This window comes from Ruditapes philippinarum, unplaced genomic scaffold, assembly GCF_026571515.1.
Source record: "Ruditapes philippinarum isolate M1 unplaced genomic scaffold, ASM2657151v2 ctg2191_1_1_1_1, whole genome shotgun sequence".
Taxonomy (NCBI): domain Eukaryota; kingdom Metazoa; phylum Mollusca; class Bivalvia; order Venerida; family Veneridae; genus Ruditapes; species Ruditapes philippinarum.
The window spans coordinates 77,702-102,511 of NW_026857887.1; the positions used below are offsets into that span (position 1 = coordinate 77,702).

General features: G+C 34.7%; 2 protein-coding genes across 3 annotated transcripts in view; one reads left to right on the forward strand and one right to left on the reverse strand.

Annotated features, from left to right (window-relative positions):
* LOC132751390 (uncharacterized) overlaps window positions 1–24,810 on the reverse strand; it is a 107,913-nt gene that overhangs the window by 51,430 nt on the left and 31,673 nt on the right. The window contains exon 1 of one of the 2 annotated variants that reach the window (XM_060741553.1): window positions 4,997–5,312. The exons of the other annotated variant lie outside the window; for it this stretch is intronic. The gene's annotated coding sequence lies outside the window, so the exon portion shown is untranslated. Of the gene's footprint in view, window positions 1–4,996; window positions 5,313–24,810 lie in introns of those variants that run through there. 2 annotated transcript variants of the gene reach the window in all.
* The window catches only part of LOC132751393 (heat shock protein 75 kDa, mitochondrial-like), a 49,072-nt gene that overhangs the window by 19,301 nt on the left and 4,961 nt on the right, over window positions 1–24,810 (forward strand). The window lies entirely within an intron of this gene.

Sequence of the window (24,810 nt, forward strand, 5' to 3'; positions counted from 1 at the left end):
ACACATTGTCTTTTCTGCTTTCTTGTTAATGGAACCAGGGCCTTTTGAAAATCGGCATAAAAACCCAATTTTTATGAAAAGCACTGAATTATGGGGACTTTTGAGAATCACAGTAATTAAACATTGCCTTATTTAATAAGCTTAAATCTGATTACATGTATTTATACTTTTTTAAAAAAACACTTCATAGAAAAGTATTGCTATATTGGATTTAAGTGCCCATGTAAGCATATATAGAAATGTAGTATGTATGTAGAATATAGTCAAACTATCTTAACATTTTGCCCATGTTTATGATAGTTTATAGGTGTGAAGAAAGTTTTCATTTTTCTCATCATTTTGCCGACTACTGAAATACAGCTTCTTTGTTTCCTCACACCAGCATACAGCATATGGTACTTTCAGATGTTTTCAACACCAACATTTCCTGTGGAACAATCTCCTGATATCTCTTCTATAACATTTCTCCCCAAGTCACACACAAAGATAGTACCATCATCTGACAGTGACATTCCTCTAGGATCACTCATACCACTATAACTTCCTATCACATCACATGCCAGTTTAATCTTGTTACTGTGTTCATCTCCCAGTCAGATACATAGATTGAACTTCTGTCACATGTGATATACCATGGATATTTGAAAATATTTTTTCCATCAATTGTTGTCAGTATTGTGCCCCAATTCATATCAAGGATCTTGAAGATTTTGCAGGATTAACAAATGGACACAAAACAAAGTTTACCTTGATAATAGCTTAATACCATAAAACACTCTCCATCCAACCTTCACAGTGTGCTTCTTTATGAGTTTGTTTGATGAGATTGATATGAATTGTATTGTTTTTGTTTGTCAGGAAGTGTGACAGCAAGTTCAGTACTGGTTACTGTGGTGATATCCCGCGGTACGTCATCTAGTTGTAGTTGATCAGACACAGCAATTGACTGCTGCGGTATCCCACCATCTTTACAGCATTGTTCTTGTAGATCGGTGATGACAAGAAGATCAGGAGTCAGCAGAGTCATTCCTGTTATAAAGCATATTAATTCATCTTTTGATGTCTTCACATGTATGTCTCCCTCATGTGAAGTTTGTCTAGACTTTATTTGTTACAGGTTGACTTTTCTTTAAATTTAAAATTTTTCTGTGCCAATGCACCAAGTGAAATTTCTCTGTTTTAAACATATTTGATATTACATCATTTATTGAAAGTTGTACTCTTTCATATTAAAATGATGACAGTGTTAGTAGTTTTTCCTTTCATAACTTTGGTTTTGTTCTCTGCAAGTTTTTAAATCAATGAAGAGTTTGTTCAAGCTTGTTTTGTTGTGTTGAGCTGTTTGATTTTTGTCTGATGATATCTTCAGAGATTTGGTAACTTCTTCACATGTTGTTTCTACTGCTTTCAGATGTTTGCTGTTTTCTTGTTCTATGACTTTGGCTGCATCTTCAGTTTGTCTCTCAAGTTCATCTAGTCTTTGGTTGATTTCTTGCCGAAACTTTTTAATGTCAACTAATGCTTCTTTGAGCGAGCTATTTGATTTGTTTGTCATGTTCTTGACATCTTTTAATATCTGTTGAAATTTGTCAGAAGTGGTATTTACTGCATTCAAGATTACTTGGTATTCTTTACTGTCTATTATATCACCAGAAATGTCTGGTATGTAATCAACTTTGCAGGAAGTAGCTTGATGTTCAAGGGTAACACAAACACTGCAGAGTAATTCTACATGATCATGACAGTAGAACTTGATCAGTTCTTTTGAATGTTTAAGACAGGGTGTAGTTAAGTCATCAGACTGGCCTGTGTGAATGGATGGTGACGGTTGCTGCAAAACTTGAGGCATATTCGTAGCGTCCTGAAGTTTATGATGTTTGGAAAGCCTATTTTTTTTATGTGCTGTAAAGCAGGTCTTGCAAAGGTGTTCCTTGCAGTCAGTACAGTAACCATAGGCAGGTAGTCTAGTTCCTTCCTCATCACAAGGCTGACAGTAAATTTGAAGATCTTCATCCGATGCCATGGATGTTGTTGATGATGAAAATTGTTTTGATGCTTTCTTTCCTGAGACTGCCATGTTTTACCTAAAATGTATTATAATAGACTAACTGCTGAATTAAGAATATTTGAGTTTTTCCCAGCTATTCCGTAGGTACAAACAAACTTTTACAGTTACAGCTTTGAAAATAAGCTCAACAGGTTGACTAATCTATTGTGTTGGTTAGTGTACCGTGAAACTATAATGGTAAAAGTTTGTTTGTACCAACGGATTAGCTGGGAAAAACCCACATTTGCCGAGTTCTGGATAATATCTATAGATTACTATGTATTGCATGTTTTCAAAAACATAAAACTCGAGATTCATTGCTGATTTGACACAAAGATAAAGTCTAGTTTATACTTACTTCCAGGACTTTTTTATGGATTTTTGTTGGGAAAATATTCAAGGAAATATATATAGTTCATTTCATATTTTTGAGTTGTTTTATTTGTGCCGAAAGTTGATGTTATGGTATATAATTATGCCCCCAAGAAGAGGGGGTATATTGTTTTGCTATTTGGTTGGTTGGTCTGTAAGTAGACCACTTGGTTTCCGCTGGTTATCTTACAAAGTCTTCATATTACATATACTGATTGGTAAGTTGGTAACTAGTAGATGACCCCCCCCCCCCCCACTATTGATTTTGGGTCAAAGTCACAGGGACCTTTAATGTCAGAATGGTTTCCACTCATTATCTTGAAAGCTATTTATGACAAAGTCTTCATATTTAACATACTGATTGGTCATAACTTGTAGATGACCCCTATTGATTTTGGGGTCAAAGGTCAATGTCACAAGGGCCTTAAATGCTAGAATGATTTCCACTCATTATCTTGAGAACTATCTATTACAAAATCTTCATATTTCACATATTGATTGGTCATATGTAGTTGATGACCCCTATAGATTTTGGGATCACTTGTTCAAAGGTCAAGTTCACAGCGACCTTAGATTAATAATGGTTTCCACTGATTACTTTGAAAACATTTTATCACAAAGTCTTTATTGTGTCGCCTCTACGGAGTAGTGGCGACATATAGGGATCACTTCTCCGTCGTCTGTCCGTCCGTCCGTCTGTCCGTCCGTCCGTCACAAAACTTGTCCGGACTACTGCTCATAAACTACTGGTGCAATTTCATCCAAACTTTACAGGAATGATCAGTACCAAGTCTAGTTGTGCATATTGTCAGCATTTTCCGGTTCAATGATTTTTGTCAGAGTTATGGCCCTTTAATAATTTTTAATTTTTAAGTTTGTCCGGACTACTTCTCTTATACCACTAATGCAATTTCAATGAAACTTTACAGGATTGATCTGTAGCTCAAGTCCTTGCGCATATTGCACGGGTTTTCCGGTTGAATGATTTTTTGGCCGAGTTATGGCCTTTGACAAAAAGGTGTTTTTTTCTTGTCGTTGCCAGATACACAAAAGCTTGTCCGGACTACTCCTCATAAACTACTGGTGCAATTTTATCCAAACTTTACAGGAATGATCAGTACCAAGTCTAGTTGTGCACTGTCCGTCTGTCTGTCACAAAATTTGTCCCAACATGAAATTGGCCATCATGAGGCGACACATGTGATTACTGATCGCTCTTGTATTTCAAATATTGATTAGTCAAAATGTGGTCACTACATCAAAGGTCAAGGTTTTATATTTCACATACTGATTGGTCAATCAAGTAGGTAATTATTTATATGTGTGGTTCGACATTTCTTGTTATTAAAAGCTTTTCTGTATGCCGCCTCTACATGTAGGGGTTATCTACATTTGCCTTTATCTGTCCATCTATCATTCTGTTCTGCTGGTTGATGTTCACAGTCCTTCCAAAGACTGACAAAACAGTGGAAGGTGGGGCATAAATATATTATGTTTATCTTCATTTAATTCTGTTTTTGTTAAAAAAAAATTTAGAATTAAAAAAAGGTTTAATTGGTACAGTACATGCTAGTTATTAAAATCATGTAGAATATTATATTGTTTATTATCTAATGCTATGTCATAGTGTATGTACCAATTAACTTAGTTGATTTAAGTATTTTATATCAATATGATTATTCGGCAATGTATGAGAAGGTGATCTAAAAGGTAAAGGTTGTATGCAAATACATTTACAGCAGACATTTCCAAAATAGTTTCGACATTTCACATTGGGATATCAGATATCTTCACTGGACTAAATCAGTTTACCCTGGATCAAAATATAAAGAAAATCGGAAAAATGGCAATCTTATGAATAAGACCCTGTTGTATATTTCAGAAGTAAAACTTGTATATAATAAACTAAAGAAAACATGATGAATCATTTATTTATATTTCCGGTTCAAGTATAGCCCCCCCCCCCTTTCACCCCGCGCACCAAGAAGACAATTGTTACAGTTTTATTCGACATATGCGAAATGCCTTAATTAATTGTCCTAGTTTCTTTATAGCAGCATTGGTCTTGGGCACATCATGAATGCCAAATCTAAAAGGTCTGAAATTTAAAAGGTCAGGTGAGATTAACCTTTTATGCCAAAACAGATTCCAACCAAAATCTCTACAACCCGTAGGCCCTAACCGTAACTATGCGTGCCTAATTTTTAGGGCAGATAATCCTAAAATTATATTATAACCAAAAAAATTTATTCACTTCAAACTTGAAATTCTTGTTTGTCTGCTAATCGCATTTATAGAATTACACCCCTTCTTTTTTGTTGATTTTATTGAATTATATAATAAAGCAATTAGAAAAGTGGAGCGCAGGACTGATTACAAATATAAATATAATTAAAAGGCAGGCAAAAATAACCCTGTCCAGAAGTTTTTCAATACCATGACTTTGTGTATCAAAATATATGTATATTTAATTTAACTTCTTTTTTTAAAAAAATACTTTATAAAATAAAAATGCTCACTAGTTGTGAGAGATTATTTTTTTTGTAGACATTAACATATTTAATCAAAATATTGTACCTTGAAATTGTAATCCTCAAATTGTCTCACAGGTTACTAATGTAAATATTTTGCTGTTGATATTGGATACGTGGAATTTGCTCCTTTTTTACTTCCTTGTTTTATAACACTGATTGCATTGTAAAGTTACAAGTTTAAACCTGAACAATATCAGTAATTAATTTCGTAAATAAAGTGTCTAGTGTGCGAGAAACTATTAAATTTTAGCATTGTGTTTTTCAATCAGTATTTTAACTTGTTCAGAATATAAAAATAAGTCCTGATTTTTTAATTTAAAGTTGTTCTTTCACACTGTGCTGAAAAGTTAAGTTGTTATCTTCCCTAGTATCAGTGTGTAAATGTTTAACTTTTAAGTTGACATAAACTGTATTGAGAAAATTATATAAAAGGGGTTTTAAATCATTTAATTACAGCATTGACAACAGAATGATAAAGACTTCCCGACTTGTATTTTAAACAATAAACATTGTTTCCAGCTTTACATTGTTATGGTTTTATAATGGTTTTTCATTGTCTAATTGTGCAACTTGGGTTTCGCTTATAGATTTATTCAGTTATTGCCCTTGACTAAGTAAAAAATTGCAATTTTCAACTTGTGTCGCACGTAGCTCAAAAGTATTTAACTAAAGGTCATGAAACTTTACAGGAATGTTGATCAGCATGTGAAGTTGTGCGTCTGATTATTTTTGTGTGGATTTATTAAGTATTTGTATCTAGTTATTGTCCTTGATTTAGTAAAATATTGCAATTTTCAACTTGTGTCACACTAAAGCTAAAAAATTATTTGACATGGGGTCATGTAAGTTTACAGGAATGTTGCTAAGCTTGTGTTGTTGTGCACCTGGGCTTTCGCTTGTGAATTTATATGTTTTTTTTAGAGTTATTGCCCTTGACTTAGTGAAAATTTGCAATTTTCTATTTGTGTCATGCGTAGCTCAAAAAGTATTTAACCTAGAGTTATGAAACTTTACAGGAATGTTGGTCAGCATGAGTAGTTTTGCAACTCGTGTTTTGCTTGTGGATTTATCCAGTATTTGTAGAGTTATTGCCATTGACTTAGTAGAAACCATTTCATTATGTTGTGTTATTTGCTCCTTGAGTGCTTAATTAAGTTAGAATCAACCAATTTTAATGATAATAATAATAATAATGATCAACATAACTGTGAAGCTATGCACCTTGGATTTTGCATGTAGATTTCTTTTCAGTTTTTTTAGAGTTCTTGCCTTTGAATTAGTATAAATTTGCAATTTTCAACTTGTTCATGCATAGCTCAAAAAATATTTGACCTGTAGGCCTGAAAGTTGACAAGAATGTTGGCCAGCATGTGTACTTATGCACCTTGGGGTTTGCTTGTGGATTTATTCAGTATTTGTTTATTTCTTGCTCTTTATTAAGATTGAGAAAACAGTGGAGTGTGGGGGCACTCGTGTTGTATGGATACATTTCTAGTTATCATTTAAAAACCAACATTTTTAAGGGCATGAGTGGGTATGAACATGTACTCCACAGCAGAAAACTGTGGCATTTGTAATTGTCAGGAAGTATTCATGTGACAAGATCATAGCTCTTTGGCATGTATCAATATAGATTGAAATAAAATATGTTTTTATGCTCCCCGAAAAAATTTCGGGGGAGCATATAGTCGCCGCCTTGTCCGTCCGTCTTTCTGTCCGTCCGTCCGTCCGTCCCCTTTTCTTGTCCGGGACATAACTTTGAAATAACAAGAGGTATCAACATGAAACTTTGTAGGTAGATAGATCTCATTGAGTAGGTGTGCAGTGCACAAGAACCGTAACTCTGCCTTGCCTAATTTTTGAATTATCCCCCTTTGTTTATTTTACACTTTGAACTTTGTCCGGGACATAACTCTAAAAGTATAAGAGGTATCAACATGAAACTTTGTAGGTAGATAGATCTCATTGAGTAGGTGTGCAGTGCACAAGAACCGTAACTCTGCCTTGCCTAATTTTTGAATTACCCCCTTTGTTTATTTTACACTTTGAAATTTGTCCGGGACATAACTCTAAAAGTATAAGAGGTATCAACATGAAACTTTGTAGGTAGATAGATCTCATTGAGTAGGTGTGCAGTGCACAAGAACCGTAACTCTGCCTTGCCTAATTTGTGAATTATCCCCCTTTGTTTATTTTACACTTTGAACTTTGTCCGGGACATAACTCTAAAAGTATAAGAGGTATCAACATGAAACTTTGAAGTTAGATAGATCTCATTGAGTAGGTGTGGCAGTGAACAAGAACCGTAACTCTGCCTTGCCTAATTTTTGAATTATCCCCCTTTGTTTATTTTTACACTTTGAACTTTGTCCGGGACATAACTCTAAAAAGTATAAGAGGTATCAACATGAAACTTTTATAGGTAGATAGATCTCATTGAGTAGTTGTGCAGTGCACAAGAACCGTAACTCTGCCTTGCCTATTTTTTGAATTATTCCCCTTTGTTTATTTTACACTTTGAAATTTGTCCTGGACATAACTCTTAAAGTATAAGAGGTATCAACATGAAACTTTGTAGGTAGATAGATCTCGTTGAGTAGGTGTGCAGTGCACAAGAACCGTAACTCTGCCTTGCATAATTTTTGAATTATTCCCCTTTGTTTATTTTACACTTTGAACTTTGTCCAGGACATAACTCTAAAAGTATAAGAGGTATCAACATGAAACTTTGTAAGTAGATAGATCTCGTTGAGTAGGTGTGCAGTGCACAAGAACCGTAACTCTGCCTTGTCTAATTTTTGAATTATCCCCCTTTGTTTATTTTACACTTTGAACTTTGTCCGGGACATAACTCTAAAAGTATAAGAGGTATCAACATGAAACTTTGTAGGTAGATAGATCTCATTGAGAAGGTGTGCAGTGAACAAGAACCTTAACTCTGCCTTGCCTAATTTTTGAATTATCCCCCCTTGTTTATTTTTACACTTTGAACTTTGTCCGGGACATAACTCCTAATGTATAAGAGATATCAACATGAAACTTTGTAGGTAGATAGATCTCATTGAGTAAGTTTGCAGTGCACAAGAACTGTAACACTGTCTTGCCTACTTTTGGAGTTATTGCCCTTTGTTCATTTTTGACACTTTGAACTTTGTCTGGACATTACTCTAAAATTATAAGAGATATCAACATGAAACTTTGAAGATAGATAGGTCTCATTGGGTGGAAGTGCAGTGCTTAAGAATCATTACTCTGCCTTGCCTTATTTTGAAGAAATTGCCCTTTGTTTATTTTTACTTTTTGACTTTTGTCCTGGACATTACTTTTAAACTATTAGAGATATCAACATGAAACTTTGTAGGTAGCTAGATATAATTGGATAGAACTGCAATGCCTAAAGAACCTAAACAAAGCCTGGTCTAATTTTGGAGTTATAGCCCTTTGTTCATTTTTACACTTTGACTTTTACCCGGGACATAACTCTGATATCATCAGGAAACTTTAAAGATAGATAGATCTCATTGAATAGAAGTGCAATGCAAAAAACGTAACTCCGCTTTGCCTAATTTTGGAGTTTTTGCCCTTTGTTCATTTTTTTTATACTTTCCTGTGTCCAGAACCTTCTCGGGGAGCATCACCCGGTTCAACCGGTTCTTGTTGAATAATGTTACAAATGGGTATCCTCTGTATGTTTCAATATTATTTTTGATAACTTTAAATTTTATTTACTTAAAACAAATCTGCATTCGGGCATATATTGCCAAGCTATGTGGTGCTCTTGTTTTTTTCCTTATTTGGAATATATACTGAATATTCCTTTTGTGTGCAACTACTCCTACATTCGTAAAGAAATATTTACCAAACCTTCACAGAATCTTTTTAATCGAGTGCCCTGGTGTGTATTGTCAGGGTTTTTTTGATAATTTTTTTACTTAATTATGGCCCTTTGTTTTTTTCACTTATATGGATTGTATAGTGGACAAGCCTAATAACACTGCAAGAGGTGCTCATTTTAAAACAGTATGATATAATCATAGAGCTTATTAAAACTAAAACATCATGTATATAAAAAGTATTCATATAAAATGTTAACATTTAGAGATACATTAAAAATATTTTTATTTATAGTCCTAAAATTGTTGCACACGTTTGATCACAAGTTTGATATTGTCTGCAATATGTACGGCAAGTTATTGTTTAATGTAAATATCTTGCTGTCGCTATTGGATTTTCTATTCTTCATTCATGGAATTTGATACCTAAATAATTTTTTTGTTCACATGTTAACTACATTGATTTTTTACGTACATGTGTAATAATATATTACAAAATTGAAAGTTTAAATTCGACAGATATCTGTCATTCAATAAATTATTACTAGTACATAATGTTTGAGAATGTATTCAAATTTAGTGTTCTGTTTAAAACAGAAATTTTTAAATCAGTATTTAAACCATACAGAAAGATACACTGTTGTTTTCATTCTGAAATTTACAAAATTGTCCATTCCAGCTGTGCTGAAAAATAGATATTATTACAAGATTCTTCTAAAGTTTATTAACATATTCATGTTGAGATATAAGGATCATGAATAGTGTTGAGAAAATGAAAGGAAGGGATTTTAAATAGATTGAAAAGCACTAAAACCATCCGTTTAATAGCTCAATATATAGAGTGTTGGGCTTTGAATCGGGCAACCCGGGTTCAATTCCTGGACAGTGCAGGTCACTTTCGTTATGATTGATAATGAAATCCTATCTACAGTCATTTGCACTGTACCTCTGCTCTGGCATGTACAGAAGTGTTCAGTTCCTTGCAAAAGTGAGAGCAACTAGCACTGGTAAACTGCTTGACAGCCTGCCCAGGAATAGTGTGGTGGCTAAACTGTGCTCTGGTAAATTCAATTTGGCTTTCTACCATGATCCAGAGTGAAAACTACCAACCATGAAAAGCACTTTAAGCAGAATGATTTTGCATCAATATTTTTTTCACATTTAATTCACATTGAAGTAATTCAGTTGCATGTATTTGAATTGCATGAAAACACAGACAAGTACTATGATTTTGTAAAGAACATAATTCCATCATTTAGTCAAGAAAATAATCCCATAGTTAAATAACGAAGATTATTCTTCATGTATATGTACAAAAACAATCTGACTAAAGTTCATATGTACGTAAGTTTTTTCTTACATGTAGATGTGATTGCCACCCTAATTGTTTTGCCTTCATTGTTATTCACATTTCCTGAGAAAGCTACATTTAGACTTGTAGTCAAACCGTTCTTTACAGAGAGGCATTAGACAAAGGATCAAAATATCGTTGTCCTTGGAAGTAAAACAAATTGTCGATTTTTGTTAGAAATAAAATTGTTTGAAGTAATTTAAAAGAAAAAACTGGAATAATAGACTCGGTTTTAATGGCCAAGCTTGTTTTGCCAGTTTACCTGCTGCTATAATGGACAACGCCATGTTTGTTCTCGAAATTGTGAAAATTACCTTCTAAGTATTGGTTTTCTAGCAGTTAAAATTAGAGACTGGATCGCTTTCAAAATTGTGAAATCATCTAAGATTGGCTTTTTTATGATGACAATCAGATCCAAATGCATAACGATTTTAATCAGATTGGTACAAAGATAAAGTTTATGCAAGAAAATAATCATTTCATTCCAAAGATCAACACCGATTTGCTTATACATTTTTAAAGGTTATACATTTTTAGCTCGACTTTTCTATGAAAAGGGGAGCTATCCTACTTGCCCCGGCGCCGGCGTCGGCGTTAGCGTTGGCGTCACACCTTGGTTAAGTTTTTCGTACCACCCCACTTTATTTCAGAAGTATTACAAGTATGGCTTTGAAACTTACCATACTTGTTCACCATCATAACCTCCATCTACAGACAAGAGTACATAACTCTGTCAAGGTTTTTGACAGAATTATGGCCCTTTTTTGACTTAGAAAGTGTATTGAGCTTGGTTAAGTTTTTTGTACCACCTCACTTTATTTCAAAACCATTGGAGGTATTGCTTTGAAACTGACCATACTTGTTTACCATCACGACCTTCATCAACAGACAAGAGGACATAACTCTGTCAAGGTTTTTGACAGAATTATGCCCCTTTTTGACTTAGAAAATACATTGAATATGGGTAAAATCCACTTATTGCCTTAACCCTTTGAGATATTGCTTTGAAACTTTTAATGCTATTTCACATCATTACCCCATCTGTACGCAAGAGAAGCGTAACTCTGTCAAGGATTTGTTTTAAAAAATTAAGGCCTTTTATCGACTTAGAATCTTGGTTAAGTTTTTAGTACCAGTCCACTTTTTGACTGAACTGTTTGAGATATTAATTTGAAAGTTGGAATACTTGTTTACAATCATGATTCCCAAACATGTCCAGGAGAAGGTAAATTCTGTCAAAGATTTTATTTTGAATTATGGGCCCTTAACTGTCAATGTTTTGTATTATAGGCAAGCACTAAAAAACTTAAAAAATCTAAAAAAATTCATTCCTATCCACTTGTTCACTTTACCATAAATTATGTCATATAAACATTGCTGTAATATTCAAGGGTATCAAACAACTAGTTCACTTTAAAAATACAGAGATTCTTGTATTGCCTTTTACTGCAAAAACTTTTTTTATTGGCAAGCAATAAAAAAGTCGAGCGCGCTGTCTTACGGACAGCTCTTGTTCTTTACTTTATCAATCCTTTTACAAATCACAAGTGATTAGCCTTTGTCACCAGTATAGAAGCAGGCCAGTCTGCACATCCATGCTGCCTGACCAGGTTGTATACTGTTTGTTGGTAAATTTTAAATTTTCATCTTGATATCCTGAATTATTCTCAAATTTTCATTAAAATGATATCTCTAAAATTTGATAATGACCATCTTCATATCCAGAGCTAAAACATTTATGCCAGCAAAATACTGATGTCTTCTGGCTGACCTAATTTAAAAAATTTGTCCTGATACCCCCATAATTGATCATGAACAGTTCCAAAAATGGAAGCTGGAAAAAGTTCATTTAACATTTTCAGCAGGTTAAGGGTTTAAACATTGGTTAAGTGTTGTCTGCTCACTTAGCTCAATATGGAAAGCATGAGATTAGTAATTAAAGGTTCTTGGTGCCATCCCAAGGGGAGGAGTAATTTCTCAATGACAAGTGAATACTCAAATTGCGTCTAATCCCAAGTGGAGGCATTATTAGTCCCCTACCGGTTTACCGGAGGGGACTTTAGGTTTACCCTCCGTCCGTCTGTCCGTCCGTCTGTCCGTCCACAAAACTGGATCCCGTGATAACGCAAAAAGTACTGAAAATATTTTAATGAAACTTGATATATGGATAGATGGCAGTATGGAGATTATGCACGTCTTTTTTTTTCTTCCTATGTTGAAAATTCTGGTTGCTATGGCAACAAATAGACTGAAAAATATGGCAAATTTTACACATAACCTGGATCCCGCGATAACGCAAAAAGTACTTGAAAATATTTTTATGAAACTTGATATATGGATTAGATGGCAGTATGGAGATTATGCACGTTTTTTCTTTTCTTCCTATGTTGAAAATTCTTGGTTGCTATGGCAACAAATAGACTGAAAATTTATGGCAAATTTTACACATAACCTGGATCCAGTGATAACACAAAAAGTACTGAAAAATATGTTTAACAAAAAATGAAACTTGACATATGGGTAGATGGCAGTATGGAAATTATGCACATCCTTTTCTTATCTTCCTATGTTGAAAATTCTGGTTGCTTGGGGCAACAAATAGACTGAAATTTTCAAGATTTCTGATTTCTAAGTTTTTAAGAGTTTTTTCACTATAAGTTCTTTATTTTCTTAAGGTATTTTCTTCTCAAACTTTAAATATAAGTTGCTTGTCATCAACCACATTATATGTGACAGCAAGGTTTACAACTCTTAGCACCAAAATTTATCAGAATTACCTCCCTTGAACTTAAAATTTTTTCATGGAAAAAAAATTTTTTTTTTTTTATTAAACTTTCTTTTTTTGAATGTATCTACTTTCAAACTTTCATATAAATGTTTCTTTTTTTGGTCACTCAACATTTGTGAGTCTGTTCAATACTCTAGCAAAGACTATTTCCAGAATTATGCCCCTTTTGAACTTAAAGACTTTTTTTTGAGAAATTTGGTAAATTTTTACTCCAACTTCCCTTCAATTCAATAGGATTTTTAAAAATGTTATTTTTGAATAACAGGGATGTTTTAAAAAATAACTTTAGAGTGTCCTTCAAAGTCCGTCCTGTCTTACATAGAAACTGTTTCCTGGTGATCATTTTAAAGAACTTTTTAAAAAACTTTAAACTTAAAAAATAGGAACCTAAGTGAATGGCCAATGGCCCTTCAGAATGTTGCTTGGGCTCTTACCGGTAGGGGACTTATGGATTGCTTGCAATACTATGATAATTGCTTGTTTCTCAATGACAAATGGTCATTCAAATTGACTCTAATGGTCACATTTCTTCCACCGCTGATTCAGAATTCAGTAGGATTAGTAGTTACTCACTTACATAAAAATTGATCATTACTGGTTAGTTATCTATAGAAAAGCTGGTTAACTGGATACACTATTAAGTTGATCTTTAGTGGTACAAGGAATCCAAACAAATTGTCTTTTTATGCCTCTGAAGGGAGGCATATCAAAATCACACCGTCCGTCTGTCTGTTCGTCTGTGCGTCCCCCACTTCATTCGAATCATTCCTGTCCGGACTGCACCTTTGTCATACATTGAAGGATTTTGAAATAACTTGGCACAAATGTCTATCACATCAAGACAATGTGTCCTGTCCAAGAATCACGTCCCTACCTCTAAGGTCAAGATCACATGAACATTTTGAAGTTTTCACATTTATCGCAGTTAATAAGAGTAAAATACGGTTTTGGTACACAAATTCGTGGACAAATTCCCGGTCCTGTTCCTTACTGTAATTTGGTCATTTGCATTGAATGAAATTTAAAAATTTAACTAAGCATAATATCTACCAACATCCAGACGATGTGTCGCGTTTCCATAAATGAACGTCCCTACCTCAAAAGGTCAAGGTACATTTAACATTTTGTAGGGTTTCCACATTATAAATTAGAATTAAATAGGTACACACCCAATCATGTCGGGCTGTAACTTTGTTCATTGGGGGCATTAAAAAAAGGATTTTTAGAATAGTTTTGGCACAATGGTCTAAACCACAATAAGAAATGTGTTTGCATCCAATTCATCCCGTCCCTACCTCAAAGGTCAAGGTTCACACTTACATTTTGAAGTTTTCCACTTTTAATCACAATAAGAAGTTTACAAGTACACATGAGTAAAATTATGTCCCGGATTTTAACTTTTGTCATGCAGGAAGGATTTTAGAAGTATAACTTGGCATAAAATGTCCACCAAGGACAATATGCTGCCTGCGAATAAGGACCAAATTGTCCCTACCTTCAATGGTCAAGGTCACACTTATTGTTTGAAGCTAGAAGAGTTTGAAGAGACACATTAATGTCGGACTTTGTCATGCATTGAAGGATTTTAAAATAACTTGGCACAAAATTGTCTACCACATCAAGACAATGTGTCGTGGCTAAAGCTCATGTCCGTCTTTCTATCCATGTGTCCCCACTTACTCCACAATCTTGTCCAGTCTGTAACTTTGTCATGCATTGAGGGATTTTGAAATAACTTGGCACAAATGTCTATCTCGCATAACAAAATTCTGTCGCGTCCAGGAACCATGTCCCTTCTTCAAAGGTCAAGGTCACACTTATATTTTAAAGGTTCACGCTATCACAATTAGAAATTACAGGAAGAATGATACAAAGAACAATATTAAGCAATTAGTTACTTTCATTCTCTTTTCTCTTCATAATACCTGCATGCTTAAGAAACCTTTTTGGGGGCATTCGTCACTTGGGTGACAGCTCTTGTTCTGGTTATTTGTGGATGGTACCAGGGCCTTTCGATCTAGGTTTATGAAAATCGGCAATAAAAAATATGAAAACACTGAATTATGGGGATTTTGGGGTACACAGTAAATAAACATTGCCTTACTTTTAACAAGTAGAGGTTTTGATGCTAAAGCATCAAGTCGCCGGGTAGAAAAATGATTGTATTATCATAAATATAAGAAAAAATTATTTTAATGGTTCAAGTATAAAGAAAGGAGGAACGAATTATGTTGCGTAACTGTTTATTCACAATATTTGAAGCAAACTTGCTTAGCAATGTTGTCAAGAAACTGTTATCATTATAAAATAAGCATTAGTATTGTTCGGCAATATTGATCTGAGACTCATTACTTTTCGGGAGGTGTTTCGAATAGTTTCTGTAACTTTCTATGATTAATGTTTAAACATTTCATTGAAAGTATAGATCTCGATATTAAATCAAATAATATCTCGTAATGGTCTAGTGGTAAATAAGACGAAGTTGTGACCTAATAGGTGCACAAGTTCAAATCTTGGACAAATCCTTCTTGTAGTTTTCATAAATTGATTTTTTAATATTTCTTTAACTATATGAAACATAACTTGATAAATCATGTGTTTCATTTCTAGCATATTTTTTTTGGTTTTCATAATTTTGATAAATTTGATTGCCATAATTATGTACGATTTTACCTTGTGATTTGCATGCATAACAAATAATGGTCCAGTTTTGCAATATATAAAAAAATTCATACAAGAAAACATAAAAAATCACTTGATCAAACCTACAGTCTTCAATTTGAAACTAACCTAAAGTCTAACACCTTGTCATCGAGGCATGTATGGCAAGTGATATGCTTGTAATTCTACTTTATACATATACCGTCGTACCATACATTGAAATCCGTTGTTGACACCTAAAAAAAGTAAAAGTATCCCTAAATTCAATGACTTATCCGCAGGGATTATACATATTATTTCATTTTATGAAGGGGGGCGGAGTCCCTCTCATCGCCAAGAAAATTTTGGACATGTGACAGGCTAAAAATGGTCTCAGGTCGATCTTAGGGTAACTAGTAACCGACGCTGAAAAGCCTTTTACTCTATTTAATTTCATTGCAGCACTTTGAAATCAGTTTTAATTGAAAAAACAATGCAAAATAGTGATTTTTGGCAATTTTGAGACGCCCCCCCCCCTTGCAATGGTAACAGGCAATTTACAATTGAGCATGCTGTTACAGAGGCTATGGTCTAACCAACATTTACGCCAAGTATTGAAGCATTGGTTATAGTTTCATAGCAGTTTGAACTTGTTAAAGGAGACTTTTCAGTGAAAACGGCGATTTTTCGCAATATGCTCATGGGGTAAAAGGTTAAGGGATGGGGAAGATTTACCATTCAGGGTATATCCATTGCAGATTGGTTAAGGTTGTTGGTGTCAAACCACTGGCCCCTCACCGCTTTGGGTTGGAATCCCAATAGGGACTTTGGATTCTTTCATGCAAGGAAGTTAACAAGCTAGCTTATAGAAGGTCATAGGTTCCACACAGGTGCCAATTTGTGTCTGAAAAAATGCATGGATGGGCATCTGAGGTCTTTTTCCACCAATAAAATTGAAAAGTTGCCATATGACCTCTTCTGTGTTGTTACAATGTAAAACCCTACAAAAAAGGACAACAATTTATCAAACATAAATTTGCAAAATAACATTAATACTGTGTGCAATATGAAAACCAAAACAAAAAGAGGAAAAAAGTACCATTGATGGTGGACTTTTCCAAGTGCTGGAAATATCAAATTATGGCTAGTATATCAGTTATTTCCTTTTTTAATTTTTTCAATACTAAGGAAAGTTTATAAAATAATAGAGCTTAACTAAATATGTTATTATGAAAACATACGAAATTTGTTCATTCATGCACAAACTGTTATGATTTCAGGACAAGAGAAAGTCCAGTGTAGACAGAAGCAATAGTACCACACCTATAAAGTCAGATCTTATATCCTCAATTAAAGATACTTCATTTGGTAAGTACTTTCCTGGAATGAAATATTGTCCTCTGTTGCTTTGAATGATTGAAATATTGTGTATATGACTGACCAGTCCTTCTGAATGTTGGTAGAACATATTTAATTCTCCTTCAAATAAATAAATGTTTCACTTTGTCAAGTTAAATAGAGTCATAAAAAGCAAGTTAAATGACTTCCATGAAACATTTAATTTACAAATTCTTTTTATGCCACCACAATGTGGGAGCATATAGCGTTGCACTTGTCCGTCCGTCAGTCCGTACGTCCCGAAATCTTGTGAACGCAACTCCTCTTAAACCGGATGAAAGATTTTGCTTAAACTTACAGGGATGAACAACCTTAATGTGTAGATGGTTGTAAAGGAAGGAATTTTCGCTGCGACCAAATTTAACAGAATTATGGCCCTTTGTTGATTTTTTCACTATATACTATGTAGAATTTTTGTGAACGCAACTCCTCTTAACCGGATGGCAGATTTTGCTTAAACTTACAGGGATGAACAACCTTAATGTGAAGATGGTAGTAAAGGAAGGAATTTTCGCTGCGACCAAATTTAACAGAATTATGGCCCTTTGTTGATTTTTTCACTATATACTATGTAGAAATTTTGTGAACGCAACTCCTCTTAAACCGGATGGCAGATTTTGCTTAAACTTACAGGGATGAACAACCTTAATGTGAAGATGGTAGTAAAGGAAGGAATTTTTGCTGCGACCAAATTTTACAGAATTATGGCCCTTTGTTGATTTTTAGCTCGACTATTCGATAAGAATAAGTAGATCTATTGCAGTCACCCGAGCGTCGGCGTCGGCGTCGGCGTAACCACTTATGTTAAAGTTTTTGTAATAGTTCAAATATTTTCAAAGTCCATTGACATATGGCTTTGAAACTTTGCACACTTGTTCACCATCATGACCCCAACCTGTAGACAGGAGGAGGTAACTCTATCAAGCATTTTGACAGAATTATGCCCCTTTTTCGACTTAGAATTTACGTTAAAGTTTTTGTAATAGTTCAAATATTTTCAAAGTCCATTGACATATGGCTTTGAAACTTTGCACACTTGTTCACCATCATGACCCCAACCTGTAGACAGGAGGAGGTAACTCTATCAAGCATTTTGACAGAATTATGCCCCTTTTTCGACTTAGAATTTACGTTAAAGTTTTTGTAATAGTTCAAATATTTTCAAAGTCCATTGACATATGGCTTTGAAACTTTGCACACTTGTTCACCATCATGACCCCAACCTGTAGACAGGAGGAGGTAACTCTATCAAGTATTTTGACAGAATTATGCCCTTTTTCGACTTAGAATTTATGTTAAAGTTTTTGTAATAGTTCAAATATTTTCAAAGTCCATTGACATATGGCTTTGAAACTTTGCACACTTGTTCACCATCATGACCCCAACCTGTAGACAGGAGGAGGTAACTCTATCAAGCATTTTGACAGAATTATGCCCCTTTTTCGACTTAGAATTTACGTTAAAGTTTTTGTAATAGTTCAAATATTTTCAAAGTCCATAGACATATGGCTTTTGAAACTTTGCACACTTGTTCAACATCATGACCCAACCTGTAGACAGCAGGAGGTAACTCTATTAAGCATTTTGACAGAATTATGCCCTTTTTCGACTTAGAATTTACGTTAAAGTTTTTGTAATAGTTCAAATATTTTCAAAGTCCATTGACATATGGCTTTGAAACTTTGCACGCTTGTTCAACATCATGACCCCAACCTGTAGACAGGAGGAGGTAACTCTATCAAGCATTTTGACAGAATTATGCCCCTTTTTCGACTTAGAATTTACGTTAAAGTTTTTGTAATAGTTCAAATATTTTTAAAGTCCATTGACATATGGCTTTGAAACTTTGCACACTTGTTCACCATCATGACCCCAACCTGTAAACAGGAGGAGGTAACTGTATCAGGCATTTTTTTTACTATCAAGCACTAAGAATAGTCGAGCATGCTGTCCTACCGACAGCTCTTGTTTCACTATATACTATGTAGAAATTTTGTGAACGCAACTCCTCTTAAACCGGATGGCAGATTTTACTTAAACTTCCAGGGATGAACAACCTTAATGTGAAGATGGTAGTAAAGGAAGGAATTTTTGCTGCAACCAAATTTAACAGAATTATGGCCCTTTGTTGATTTTTTCACTATATAGAATGTAGAAATTTTGTGAACGCAACTCATCTTAAACCTGATGGCAGATTTTGCTTAAACTTCCAGGGATGAACAACCTTAATGTGTAGATGCTAGTAAAGGAAGGAATTTTTAGCTGCGACCAAATTTAACAGAATTATGGCCCTTTTTTGATTATCACTATATACTATGTTGAAATTTTGTGAACGCAACTCCTCTTCAACCTGATGGCAGATTTTGCTTAAACTTCCAGGGATTAAAAACCTTTATGTGTAGATGGTAGTAAAGGAAGGAATTTTTGCTGCGACCTAATTTAACAGAATTGTGGCCCTTTGTTGATTTTTAGTTTTCAACTTGTGGCACATGTAGTCCAAAAAATATTTGACCTAGAGTCATAAGATTGACAGAATAGTGCAGGCATGTGGGAGCATCCATGTCCTATGGACACATTTCTAGTTTTTCTTTGTGACTAACTTCGAAAGTTTTTATATGCTTTTTTGTATGTTAGTAATAATACATAGAGGATATTGAATGAGTGTAGTTTAATACTAAATTTATGAAACGAGTTGAATAAAAATCATATTATGCGAGCCTCTGGCGAGCATAATATTGTTTTATTCAACGAGTTTGATAAATTTAGTATTGAATCTACACGAATGTGATATTCTATTTATCACATATATAAAATAAGAACAGTAAACTGTTAAAATGAGTATTTTTTTAATGATGCGCTCAAAGTGTAACGCTAACATTAGCGCGCTTTAACGCTATGTTTCTATATAGCGCAAATGACGTCACGTCAAAGTGTTATTACACTAGTGTAATATCGTTTTTATTTAATGGCTTTATTACACTCCTGCGCCGCGGTTTATGTGATAAAATGATTTTTGTATGTCTCAAGTCAGGCCAGTCTGCACATACTGGTAGTAGCTCAATTTTACCTTTTTCAAATCAGAAATCCCTTACAGTAACAATTATTTGCAAGTTTCGAATTGATGGAATGTATTGTTTAATGGTTAGGAATGTGTTAATAGATATTTAATGTGTTAAATTTACTCATATGGACTTGAAGAAAAAAGGCTTTGTTTTTTCATATTGAAACATGTTTGGTATATTACATGTCTATAACATTTATTTTCTGTATTTTTAGATGAGGACACACAAATGTTGCGCTGTACCCATTTGTAGCCCGTGTAGACACAGAGCTTACGATAAACAAAGGGGACATAATCCTGTGTAAAGAGTGTGGCGATAAAAATGGTTGGATGAGAGGTATAAATAACAGTACGAAGCTCAAAGAATGGGTACCAGCTACATACGTTAAAAAGGTGAGATTTTGTGAGCTCAAAACATGAATAAAAATGAGTTGGAAAATGATAGCCTAAGTCCAAAGCCTGACAGGCCTTCCAAACCTCCGAGGATTCAGAAACAGAAAAGTCAGGATAGTAAACCCCCAAAACATGGAAAAAGCCTACTTCCTGTCATTCATAAAGCTATAGAAACAGGAAGTGGCTCTCCAAATGGGGTTTCCCAAACAACTCCAGGGACCAAACCTAAAAGGGGAATTCCAGTTGCAAAACCAACCAGACCAGAAACATCCCCAAAAGCATCACCAACTGACCAATGGTAAATATATACCACATTTGTGATGTTTTACATGTATTTAAATAAAAACCAATTATCCTTTGGGCATATTTTTAGGACAGAAATTGGGCCCTATTTCCCATATAACAGCATGTGTTTTTCTCTCTCTTTTTTTCCTCCTTGGATAGTAATCGTATTATGTGAAGCATGTCCATAGTAGTTTTGACCCTGTATAGAGCTTAGTCCAGTCTGTATTTTATTTAGAGATATTCCACATTGTTTTTAGCTCGACTATTCAAAGAATATGGAGAGCTATTGTAGACACCCCGGCGTCTGCGTTGGTTAATTTTTAGCTCACCTGAGCATGCTCAGGGTGAGCTTTTAGGATCGATGATTGTCCGTCGTCCGTCGTCCGTCGTCCGTCCGTCCGTCGTCCGTTCACATTTAGTTGTTAACACTCTAGCGGTCACATTTTTGCCTCAATCATCATCAAACTTGGTCAGGATGCTTATCTAGTTGATAGCTCGGATGAGTTCGAACATGGGTCATCTCGGATGAGAAACTAGGTCACAAGAGCTAAAAATAGAAAAACCTTGTTAACACTCTAGAGGTCACATTTTTGCCTCAATCATCATCAAACTTGGTCAGGATGTTTGTCTAGGTGATAGCTGGGATGAGTTCGAACATGGGTCATCTCGGATGAAAAAGTAGGTCACCGGAGCTAAAAATAGAAAAACCTTGTTAACACTCTAGGGGTCACATTTTTGCATCAAATCATCATCAAACTTGGTCAAGATGCTTGTCTAGGTGATAGCTCGGATGAGTTCGAACATGGGTCATCTCGGATGAAAAAGTAGGTCACCGGAGCTAAAAATAGAAAAACCTTGTTAACACTCTAGCGGTCACATTTTTGCATCAATCATCATCAAACTTGGTCAGGATGCTTATCTAGTTGATAGCTCGGATGAGTTCGAACATGGGTCATCTCGGATGAAAAAGTAGGTCACCGGAACAAAAATTGAAAAAACCTTGTTAACACTCTAGCGGTCACATTTTTGCATCAATCATCATCAAACTTGGTCAAGATGCTTGTCTAGGTGATAGCTCGGATGAGTTCGAACATGGGTCATCTCGGATGAAAAAAGTAGGTCACCGGAGCTAAAAATAGAAAAACCTTGTTAACACTCTAGCGGTCACATTTTTTGCATCAATCATCATCAAACTTGGTCAGGATGCTTATCTAGTTGATAACTCGGATGAGTTCGAACATGGGTCATCTCGGATGAAAAAGTAGGTCACCGGAGCTAAAAATAGAAAAACCTTGTTAACACTCTAGCGGTCACATTTTTGCATCAATCATCATCAAACTTGGTCAAGATGCTTGTCTAGGTGATAGCTCGGATGAGTTCGAACATGGGTCATCTCGGATGAAAAAGTAGGTCACCGGAGCTAAAAATAGAAAAACCTTGTTAACACTCTAGGGGTCACATTTTTGCATCAATCATCATCAAACTTGGTCAGGATGCTTATCTAGTTGATAGCTCGGATGAGTGTGAACATGGGTCATCTCGGATGAAAAAGTAGGTCACCGGAGCTAAAAAATAGAAAAACCTTGTTAACACTCTAGTGGTCACATTTTTGCATCAATCATCATCAAACTTGATCAAGATGCTTGTCTAGGTGATAGCTCGGATGAGTTCGAACATGGGTCATCTCGGATGAAAAAACTAGGTCACAGGAGCTAAAAATAGAAAAACCTTGTTAACACTCTAGTGGTCACAATTTTGACTCAATTGTCATCAAACTTGGTCAGGAAACTTGTCTAGGTCATTGCTGGGAAGAAATTGAACATGGGTCATCTCGGATGAAAAAGTAGGTCACTGGAGCTAAAAATAGAAAAATCTTGTTAACACCCTAGTGGCTACTGTTGTGATCCAAATATTCTGTTAATTGGTCTGAAAGTTTGTTTTGATGATTTCTAAGTCAAGTTCGTACATTGGTCATCTTGGATGAAAAAAACTAGGTCACACCGCCCAAATATGGAAAAACCTTGTTAACATTCTAGTGGTCACATTTTCGACTCAGTTATCATCAAACTTGGTCAGGATGCTTGTATAGGTAATTGCTTGGATGAGTTCGAAATCGCATGTGGAACTAGGTCACCGGAGCTAAAAATACAAAAAATCTTGTTAACACTCTAGTTGCTACTGTTTTGATCCAAGTATCCTTGAAATTGGTCTAAAAGTTTGTTTTGATGATTTCTAGGTCAAGTTTGAATATGTGTCACCTGGGTAAAAAACTAGGTCGCACTGCTCAAATATGGATAATCCTTGTTAACACTGTAGTGGTCACATTTTTGACTCACCTGTCATGAGACTTGGTCAGAATGCTTGTCTAGGTAATTGTTTGGATGAGTTTGATAAATCAGGTGAGCGATCTAGGGCCATCATGGCCCTCTTGTTTTGTAAAGTCAAATATCTCAATTATTGCTTGAGATATTCAATTGAAACTTACAATATTTATTTATAGTAACAATGTACATCACATTGACAAGTTGGATAACTCTGCCTACAATATTTACAGAATTATGCCCCTTTTTAACTTAGAGATTTTGGTTAAAGTTTTTTGTAAAGTCAAATATCTCAATTATTGCTTGAGATATTCAATTGAAATTTACAATACTTTTTTATAGTAACAATGTACATCAGTTTGCAAAGTTGCATTACTCTACCTGCAATATTTGCAGAATTATTTGCCCCTTTGAAACTTAGAAATTTTGGTTAAAGGTTAAAGGTCTTCAAAGATATTTACTTGAAACTTTACACATGTACTTAATTGAAGGTCACATCTCAAGATTCATTACTCTGCCATGTATTTTGACTGAATTATGCTCCCTTTTGTACTAAAAAATCTCCTTTTCTTGGTTAAGTTTAACATGCAAGTTTTGCATATCTCTGAAACTATTAAAGATACAAACTTGAAACTTCATATGTATATTTGTGGTCATAAATAATGATCACTGAACAGCAATCATATCTGTGTCAAGTATTTAGGCTGATTTATCTCCCCCTTTTTTACTAAGTCTCTTGGTTAATGTTTACATGTAAGTTTTACATATCTCAATAACTATCAGATATTTTGATTTGAAACTTCACAAGTGCATGAATGGTCATAATTGTATGTCACTGACCAAGTTCCATAACTCTATCTTGCATTTAGGTTGATTTATCTCCCCTTTTCTACTTAGTCTCTTGGTTAATGTTTACATGTAAGTTTTACATATCTCAATAACTATTAAAGATATTTATTTAAAACTTCACATATGCATTAAGGGTTATAATTGTAGGTCACTGACCAAGATCCATAATTCTATCTTGCATTTAGGCTGATTTTTCTCCCCTTTTTCAACTTAGAAATTCATGGTAAAGTTTTGCTTGTAAGCTGTTATCTCCATAACTACTGAAGGGTTTTTGCCTTTTTTGGGACAATTTTATGCATTCATAAGAATAAAGCAGTAATTTAATTGATAAAACATCCTTATAACAAGCCTTTTTACCTTTTCGGTCAATATTATGTATTCATAATTATGTAAGCATTATTATACTCAATAAAACACTCTTGTCACTTGTGACCATTTTTTCGAATAGTCAAGCCTTACTGTTCTCCGACAGTTCTTGTTAATGAATAGAATAAAGCATGGCACTTTTAAATACATGATGAACTTATTCTGCCTTTTTTTCAGGGAAGAAATAAAGAGAACATTGTATCAGGCTGTTAGGGGATACACAGCTCAGATAGATGGTGAATTTACCTTCTCTGAGGGAACTTTTATAAAAGAGCTGAGTGATGTAAGGGGCAATTTCATATAAATAGATTTTCTTATAACTTGTAAATGATATATGTGAGGGGAGCGGTGGCCTAGTGGTTAAGGTGTCTGCCTCTCAACCCAGAGATCAGGGGGGGTGGGGGTGGAGTTCGAGCCCTACTCTGGTCACCACCATGTTTCCTCATATGACACCAGTACTGGTTGGTTCTAAGAAGCAGACTCGAAAGTGATTAATGTAAGTTGCAAGAACTTGTTTCGCAATCAAGCTTAAGCAAATATGTTTAAACCAAATGATATATGTTCTTACAGTA